At 41.6% G+C, this 9,689-nt stretch overlaps 1 pseudogene; it reads right to left on the bottom strand.

The window, feature by feature from the left end:
- Positions 1-2,156: 2,156 nt before the first annotated feature.
- LOC136449975 (callose synthase 3-like) overlaps positions 2,157-9,689 on the bottom strand; it is a 27,500-nt pseudogene continuing 19,967 nt past the window's right edge.

Below are 9,689 nucleotides of genomic sequence, written 5' to 3'. Positions count from 1 at the left end.
ATTTTAACTTTTCTTCTATCTAAAAAAAGAACGGCTGCCTGCCGTCGTCGCAAGCCCAACATCAAGGTTGCAATACGAAATGCAACGAATTTCGGGAACTAGTCTACAAAGAGAACTTGTGTCGTCACTGTTGTTGTTGTTTTGCTTGTGTCGTGCTAGCTAGAAAGCGATGGTGTTAGTTGTAGTTAGTAGCTGTCAACTGTCGAGTTTGGCTAGGTGTGGTGCAGTAGCGTTTCTTGGCCGATCTTTGCACCATTTCTTTTTTTCTAATGAAATTACTATCTTGTACGTTACTTCGCTAGCAGCATGACCATGTTGAATGGCAACAGTCGAGCAGGTTGTGGCCCCAGCCCAACTAGCATGATGCTAACTTGTGCAAAACCGCTTTTGACTAGTGCCATTCAACATGGCACGACTTCCATTTGCTGTTGGCCTCAACCAAAGTTTATTGAGTCTCTTTTCTGGTCATGATAATCAACCACACTGTTCATGGCCGCCTTAACCATATTGTTTTGTCCCACTAGTGACGAAGGCTATAGCTGTGCACGCCAGAAGCCCAGAACTCCCTGTTGCTTTTTTTTTTCCTTCGGTCGTTGTAACCCTTAGGTCTTCTTTGGATGTGTATGTATTCGTCTCAATTCACATGTGTTGAAATGGATTAGAGTGAAATTAAACTAAATTACATTCCATTCCGCTCCAACACATATGGATTGAGATGGATACACATATATCCAAACAAGGCCTTAATGATATCTACTACATAATTTGAGGGACAGAGTTTTCTTTCCACCGGTTCTCATTCATTAACTGGTTTCTACTTTCTACTAGTCAAAATAAGGAATGGTTGCATTTTCTGTTTACTGGCACTGAATCTGTTCGGTTATTTCCAAACATAATCTGGTGAAGCCTACCATGCAATTTTTTAGGACAAAACCTATCAACATATTCTCTCTGTCCTGCAATATAGTGTATTCTAAATTTTTTTAAGACAACTTAAGAGAACGCTCAAATGACTCATGTACCCATGAATTATATCCAACTAAGGAGTTTTTTTCTCAAATTATGATTTCCTTTTTAACAAACTTTGCCTAATCTAGACATAGTCATTGTATAGAAGTCAAAATGCACTATATTTCAGGACGAGAGAGTAAGTAGGAGTATTTGAGGTCTGAAATTATGCGTGTTATGAACATGTTAACTGGTCCCTTGCAGTTCCAGAAAAAAGTTCGTTTTCTGACCAAAGCATAAAAGGCAAGCATTATGACTATTTATGGGTTCTGTGGATTACATGAACAGTAAGCAACATATCAAGCACCGAGTGTCCAAGTCTACATCTTTATTGAAACAAGGCCAGGAGCGCTACCACCATTTCAACTTTTTGAGGGGAGAATACACCAGCGCACCACATGTCCACATCCGTATCATTTCTGGGTCGATCAGCTCGACTTCCCTGCAGTAATGCTCCTTTCAATCACCACCTGTCGCTTCTCGTCTTCCTCAAAATACGCTTGACCACCGTTGGAGTGCTTAACCTACATGCCATCGGCCGTCGCTCAGCTGGAAGGCTAAAACAAAGCTGCCTCTTGCCACCATGAAGCCGCCCCTCAGCCTTCCTCGCGAGCATGTCTGACTAGAGACACGTGTGCTGTCTTGCCATCGGTTCCGTTTTTCATGCCCCATCTTCTCTCAAACCCTCTTCCACCCTTACCGACATCCATTCTTCTTGAGCTAAATTCAAGAGCGGTCAGGCGAGAAAGGGGATGATTTCCATATGGGATCGGAAGAGAGGAAGAGGACGACGAGCAAGCAACAGGAGCGATCGCCACGCCATGCGATGACAAGGTAGTGAACGTGAGGTTTAATTAACTAGCCATGTGTCAACATCATCAAGGGGGCGCACGGACAGGCCTATGAGATAATTATGCGGTTGCGGCGCCGCCGCTTCCGGTGAGATGTGATTGTCACTACTGACGCGCTTGCAACAGCCGAGCTCTACTTGTACCATGACCATCGCAGCCGCCCTGACATTGATTTGCGTTTATAGTGTTGAAGCAAACAAAATCAGGAATCTGCGTCACCGTTACCATTAGCACTGCTTCCAATTTTCCTTTGCGTTTGCATTTGCAGTGCACAACCAAACGACACCTTATTGCAAAGAAAGGAAGAACTCGGACGAGCTTTATCTGAAATTGTACAATGTTGTGGGATTGGTGACAGGATCACACAGGACTACAGGAGGAAGACGGGGTACAATACGACACCTTGATTTGTACTGTAGTCACAAAAATACGATATACCTCGTGACAAATATTTACAGCATGTGCATGTTGAAATACCAGAAAGGAGACTAATCAATCTTTGTTGCGAGCGGACCGTTCCTTCTTTTGACCACCAAGAATTCGAGAAATTTGCAGTCCTCTACTGAACGCTTGATTAAACAGCATCCGCGTCTGGAACTCGACACAAAGGGGAACCATGCCAATATAGTAATTGGAGTAAAGAGAAGCACCCCCATAATTATCTCATAGGCCCGTGCAAGGGCCACGAACAGATCCCCATAATCCTACATGTCGAGCAAGAGGCTTGCAAGCTTGTGCAATCTGAAGAATCAAATCATGCACAATAAGACAGCAGCAAGCATATTAGTATTATGAATTTACAAAGAATAAGTAAACCGAAATGTAGAAAAAGCAAGAGAATGACGTACCAGTAGTATCCCCCATCCTGTGGGCAAGAATGCTAGAAAGCACACAAATATATCACGGAAGGTCATATGAAGAAATACTTTCAAGACAATCAAAATAGCAGTGAAAGCAACAAATATCAAAAACTTGATCAGACGGAAGAATAGCTGGAAATCAGCACTGAATGTCCGCCTTCCCACCGACACTGTCTGCAAAGAATATAGGCAGCTTAGGAAAGAAACTAGAAATATGACAATGTTAATAGCAGACAGAGATGCAGTGCTAAGAACATTGTACTATTATTACTATAAGATCCATATTCTGTTCACATTTACCTTCATAACGAGCAGAACTGCCACAATTACGAGCCAAGAAATTAAATATACCTACAATAAATACCATTGTAAACATATAAATGATCCATAAAACTAATCATACAATCGAAGTATAGCTTTTTTAATATAATCAACCTGAAAAGCTTACCAAGATGCTTTTGTCATGTGTGATATGTAAGTGGTAAACAAGGCCATACTGGTATATGAAAAAACGCACGGCCAAGATTATCTCAACAAAGCGTCCTATTGTTCCTGAATATTTTAGATGATCCTGCTCCACTTCCCACCAAGATTCCCAGCTCTTGTCTGGTGATACACCAATCCCACCACGATTGCTGATCCACTTATTCCAATCAGACCAATCATCAAGAATTTTTGCCCACTCAAATCCGGAGGGGTTGAATAGAAAGGGTGCAAATAGCCATGTCAATACCAGGAGCCACGTAGAGAAGGTAATAAAAATATAGGCAATGGCTGAGCGATAAGATTGACCAAATAGTTGGTATACAATGAGCAGAATCATCAGCTCAATCCCTTTAACAAAGTGGCTGCGACAGTAGAGTCTATAATTCTCTGCAAAACTTAGCATGAAAGACGACAAATCCCCTACCAGTACCTCTGTACTGAGCACCTCCATGAAGCAACATTCTTCCATAGTAGTGAGTCTTAGTGCCAAGGGAAAATGTGAAAAACACAGTAGCCAATTGCAAATTCATCATGATTAGATCACTGAGTGCCTGACCAAATCCTCTTTCAAGACCAATTTCCATCATCATTGGAAGAGCCATCAGAAAACCAAGCTGAACAAGAGATTGTGAGGCCAGAGCAACTTGAAGGGGATGATTATGAATCAATCTTCCCTGCGATAGCCCCTCTTCAAGTCCACTGAGAGCAAGATAAAGGCGCCCATACAGAAATACATAAACTGTGACAACCGTCAACTGAGGGAAAGAGTAAAATGTGTTAGAAACATACTGAAATATATTTTTAAGATCAACACAAATTGATCATACCAGTGTACTGAAATAAAACCCCACGGTTGTGAAGTAGCATGAAAGCATCCTGAAAAAATCAAAGCGGTGCCCAAGACGGTAGATATCACGACTAAGAGTCTGTTCACCATTTCCATTTGCTACTTTAGCCTCAAACATAGAGATCTGATTTAGTCCGACGTCTCTTCCCTTACCAACTTGCACATATTCATGGTGTGTTACATTGCCTCCACGAAGAGTTGAGTTATAGCCTAAAATAGTGAAGACAATAGGAATATTACTTTGCAGTACTCATTACTATCTCATGATATGTTGTCTCTTGCACATGTTTGTTTAAGTTCATGAGTACATTACTTATTTGGGAAAGTAAAAACATACTCCATTGGCATAGCAGAAATTAAAATATAAAATCATTTCTTATATGTCATGGAGAACTTAATCATAGGCATATTATGGAATGAGTCAAACCTGCAAAAATGTCTTCACTTAAATTGATACTCTTTGATGCCTTACTGACACCACCCCTTGTCAGATGGAAAAGCCTATCAAATACATCAGGATGCCCATAGTGGAACCGGACCCTATCATAAAGCAAATTAAGAACTTTAGATACATTCCAGGAAAAAAAGATAATCCAATGTCATGAACTTATGATTCTGAGAATTCCTAGGTACTACTGCAACTGCAGAAAGAGTACACAATATGTGTTGAAATAGGTGACTTGTATTCTAATCCTACTAGGACTTGGAGAGCCGTGCTTCATGGATTGTGGTATTCGTAGCATTATGTGCAATAAATGCAATATAATTTCACTATGCATTTACTGTTGTGGAATACAGAGTAGTAAAAAAAGAGAAGATCTCACTTCAGAGGGTTTGCAAGGATACGCTGCCCAATAGTCACAAAACTGTGCTCCTGATTTGACATGAACCATGCAAGGGAAGATACACTACATTGTCGAAGACAAAATAAGTGTGAGATTATGCAAAGAACAAAGCCATCAATCTCAATTGTTGGAAGTAATCAACCTGCCAGTAAAAATGTGCTCCCTAACTCCAAGTATAGATGGACGACGCACTCCATGCTCCGTAAGGAACTCTTGGAGCAGGTTTCTCATTTTAAGAGCTTCTTCCAAATAGTTATCCTACAAAATTAATAACATAAGAACACATTTATATGAGATTGAAAGTCATCTTCTTCACAAAAGAGAAGTAATGGAATGATGAGAAACACCTGGTTCATATCTATGGTCTGCAAGCCTTCACCACGGGTGAAAATTATTGCATGGTTTTGGTTTTCGGGCTTTCCTTCTCCCAAAATTGCAGGGCCTGGAAGTTTTATCCGATAGATAACCTTGGAAACATAAAGATGTATTTATATGACCAATGTTATAGGCTTTTTAGAGGATTGATGACTGATGTGATGCAATGAATTGAGACTGACATTATAGAGGGTTTTGTAAATTTGTGTACCATTACCAGATATAATATAGATCACATTACCTGATCAAGATTTTGAATGGGCTCTGCAGATTCAGAATCCTTAGTGAGAGCAACCTTTACCAAAGTAGAATAATAAGCTGTCTCCATTTTCTTGTCTCCTACTCTATCTTCCACCTCATCAATATATGCTACACGGAGAGAAGGGTAGCTGCAAGAAGTGTAACCCTAGTAATGAGTTTACAGGTAAACAACTACTATTGTTTCGCAAAAAGTACTAAAACTAGAAAATGAGTATTTCATTGATATTATTATATTGTATTTTTAAGGTAAATGTTAGAAGCTCATTTACTTCCTCATTAGCTGCAATATGTCTTGGGCATTAGCAAGTGCAGCACGCTTATCATTTCCATATTGCTGGCATGAAACCACATAGGTGAATTTCATATCAGCAACTGCTTCACATTGAGCAAATAAGGACCTCTGCTGTATCTTCCATTGTTCATCATTTACTGACTCAGCTGCTTTGTATCCTTCCATGAGATCTGCAGAGTTGCGAATATTTTTTTTAGTAGCGTAGGGGAAAATGAGAATAAATATGTAAATGCAACAAACAAGAACCATAGTCCAGTCATAAACCCAGCTGTTAATAGAATCAATCAGCACTTCAGCATAATAAATAACAAGGTTGGTGGGATGGCAGGAGGGAGGAACCCATGCTAAGAAAACTGATATGGTCTATTACCTTCACGTTTGGCCATGTCTAAAAATGCTTCAAGATTCAAAGCTTTCTTGTAGTACATCATGCCTCTAACTGTTTCAGAACAATCAAATAGTAAAAGATTAAGAATCAACAGATACAGACTGAAAGATTACAACATTCATTTGAAAGGAAAACGAGTGACAGAAGTATTTGAGTTCTCCTGCGTATTCTCCTATGTACTCTCGAAAAGTAAGTATTTGACTTCAACAAATAAATGTTAATAAGTATCCAGTAGTACCTGTTCGAGCTAGTGTTTGGCCCCTGTATGAGGCCCATAGACGAAGCTCCTCCTTTAGTTCTTCGCTCTCTTCGCTTTCTTCGCTCACTTTAAGTTCTTCCTCCAAGCCAACCCTTTCCTTAAAATTTTTCCATTCATCTACATGTATAGGCATAACATGACATAGTAAACACCAGATGTTCCTGAACACACTTTATGTTCATACATGAAAAGGACAGAGTTGTGCCTCAACCTGGATAAATTTTTTGCAGGTAGAATAGGGTGGAAACTCCATCTTCATTTTCTTCCTCAAGCTCTTTTATAGAGAAAAGAACGTGTTCATTGTAATAAGGGGTCAATGCGCTGCAGATACAGACAAAATATCATCATTTATAGGCGCCAACAGTGAATTTATGACAGGGGAAAAGGAGTCAAGGAGAGGAAAATAACTTAAAAGTGAAAAGGAAAAAAATGTATTCAATAATCATGTCTGTCTGTGATCTACTATGCTTCTGTTTTGCAAATTTCAGATGACATAGCAGTGAAGTATTTCAGTAAATTACAAATAAAGAAAAAATAATGCCTTCAGGAAAGGTATTCAAATTAACAGAGTAACTGTTCGAGAAGAGTTGAGGCAAGTATCACAAGAACACTGGGCATATGACACAGTGCAAAAGTGATATGATATGAGTTTCAAGAAAATAATGACCGAGTTATTCACAAGTACTTACGAAAACGAGAGCATGTTTCGGACTTTGGGTGCATCAGGCATATCCATAAATAAGGAGTTGGTAAAAAAGGTAAGACGCCTTCTGGCTTCTAGATTTGAAGGAACATCCATAGCAGATTCCTTCACGGTAAGTAGTAGTTCCAGCCTTTTTATCTGGAGTGAAACGAATCATATAAGCAACAAAGCATTCAAGAACACTGCACAGAAAAGTCAACATGCATTCAATTTTGCAAAGTTTAATTATAGCTTAATAACCTTTTCTAGCCAAGCATCTGTGGTCGTGACTTGTAGGGGAAACTTGATAGCTCCATATGGTTGAAACAACTGATACTCTTTATCCCATGCGGTTGTGTCATCATGCTTTTGATATGAGCCTCCATGACTTGACTCCAAAATACTGTCATGTTGCGAAAAAATGATTAGCTACAGAAAGTCAGGCAGAAGCCTACCCAACTTGCTTTGGACATAAAGGCTTTGTTGTTACTGCTGTTGTAGAAAGCCAGGACAAAAGAAAGCACGAGACATATATCAGCATCAGGATTTCCATCTTATCTTTGTGATTGGCTGCACATTCGTCATGTTTTTGGAGGGATCGCAAAATGCATGAATTCAGTATTCCTAGAACATTGTTTTAGCATAAACCATAGGATTCTAGAACAATAGCCCATGGCCAAAGAGAAGTCATGGCAAGAGTACTGCATATACTAGTAAAAATTTCAGTTTTCATGTTACTCGTCTCTAGGAGACCACAGGCTATTTTGATAGTTGCGCTTGTGGAAATCTATGGCACAAAGTCCATCCTTGTTTTAAGCTTTTGGGTGATACGGATGATGCTTGAAACTCAGTATTGCAAATAATTTAACAGAAAAAGCTGTATATGGTTATTGCCTGAAATGGACATTGTCCACAGGATGTGAAACATTAAGTTAGCACAGTGAAGTGTCCCACACTTGGTAATATATGTACAAGCTTAAAACAATACTTGTACCTAAGTTGGTCGTCAAATATATCTCTTGTTACAACCTCCAGCATATCTTGAAAAATCTTTATTACAGCACTCCTGTCTTTCTCATCATTCTCCTTCTGATATCATAAAAAAGGATAAGATTAAGATGAATTAGACCAGTGGAATCTAGGGAATAAGCATGAAGATAAACCAGATTAGATTCCATTTCTATGTACAACAAACATTGAGTGATGCAATAACAGTAGATGTTTTCAAAAAGATAAAAGTATAATAGAAGCTTAGCAATCCAATCATTATCTGTTAGATAGGCAGATGGGCCTAGAGCCCGGTATGTATACGTTTTGTGCTGCCTTGGACTCCCAAGTCTGGCGCACCTGTAGATTGACTTATATTAGACATGGATATCGGTGGTTGGTTCTGTCAATGCCTATACATAAACATGTATCGTGTTCCCCTATAATAACTCTATTAGTTCTTTTTTTGAACGGGGAAATACAGCAGGGGAAGCCCCCACTGTAGGATTTTATTAAATAAAAACAGAAACCTGTACAAAAGATAGAGAAATAACAACAAACCAACCAGCTGGAGGGGTGAGGTAGCCACAGTGGGAAGGGAACCGCAGGCCAAAAACCAGGGAGGCCTAAGAGAGGAGATCTAAACAGAGGAGAAAAGCTACACGTTTATCATCTCTCATTCTAAACGCCTGAAGTTTGACCTCTTCACTGAAGAGGTTTTTCCAAGAAGAGAAAGAAGGCCGGCCCCTGTCAAATATGAAGTTGTTTCTCTGCTTCCAAATATGCCAGGCAGCAATGATGAAGGTCTCCATGAAGAAAGGATTTTGGTGCTGCTGTTGTGATTGTATCATCATTTGAAAGAATTCACTCTGAAGGTTCCATTGGATTCCCAAGTGCTGCCAACATTCCTGGCTGAAGGGGCAACTGAAAAATAGGTGGTGAGCAGTTTCCTCAACATTATTGTTGCAGAGAACACAGTTGTAATTATTGCCCTCTATTAGTTCTGCATATCTCCCCTCCCCCCGCGTCGCTCCCACGTGAGCGGCTCGGGCGGCTCCTCCCCCCAAACCCTAGCAGCCCCTCCCCTCCCCTCCCCCCGCCGCGCCGCCGCCGGAGCTAGCCGCCGGCATGGCCGCCCGACCGGCAGGGATGGCGGCGGCGGGGCCTTTCTCCTTTCTCTTGGCGGCGCGTGCGGCAGCAGGCTGACGGCCCCTCCCCTCGCGTGAGTTGCGTGGAGCTCAGCGGGGAGGGCCGTCGCGGCTATGGCGGCGCCGGCTGGTGCCCAAGCTGGCGCAGGGGACGGCGGCGGGCTCTCCTTCACCTCCGCGCGTTCCCCTCCTCCTCTCTTGACGGCGACGGCAGCGACGGCTGGGGCCGCCGGTCCGGGGCACGTGAGGTCAGATCCGGTGCCCGGGAGGCCGGATCTGGACTCCAAGTGGCCAGTTCGGCTTCGGGGCCGGCGGCAGGTGGTGCCTGCGGTTGTGGTCAAGACGGAGGCGGCGGCGGCGGCGGCGGCGGCATGGGGCGCCGGGTTCGGGGCCTAGTGTC

This window comes from Miscanthus floridulus, chromosome 1 (assembly GCF_019320115.1).
Source record: "Miscanthus floridulus cultivar M001 chromosome 1, ASM1932011v1, whole genome shotgun sequence".
In the NCBI taxonomy this organism is placed as follows: domain Eukaryota; kingdom Viridiplantae; phylum Streptophyta; class Magnoliopsida; order Poales; family Poaceae; genus Miscanthus; species Miscanthus floridulus.
The sequence above is the reverse complement of the archived record's forward strand: the minus strand, read 5'-3'. Positions and strand labels throughout refer to the sequence as shown.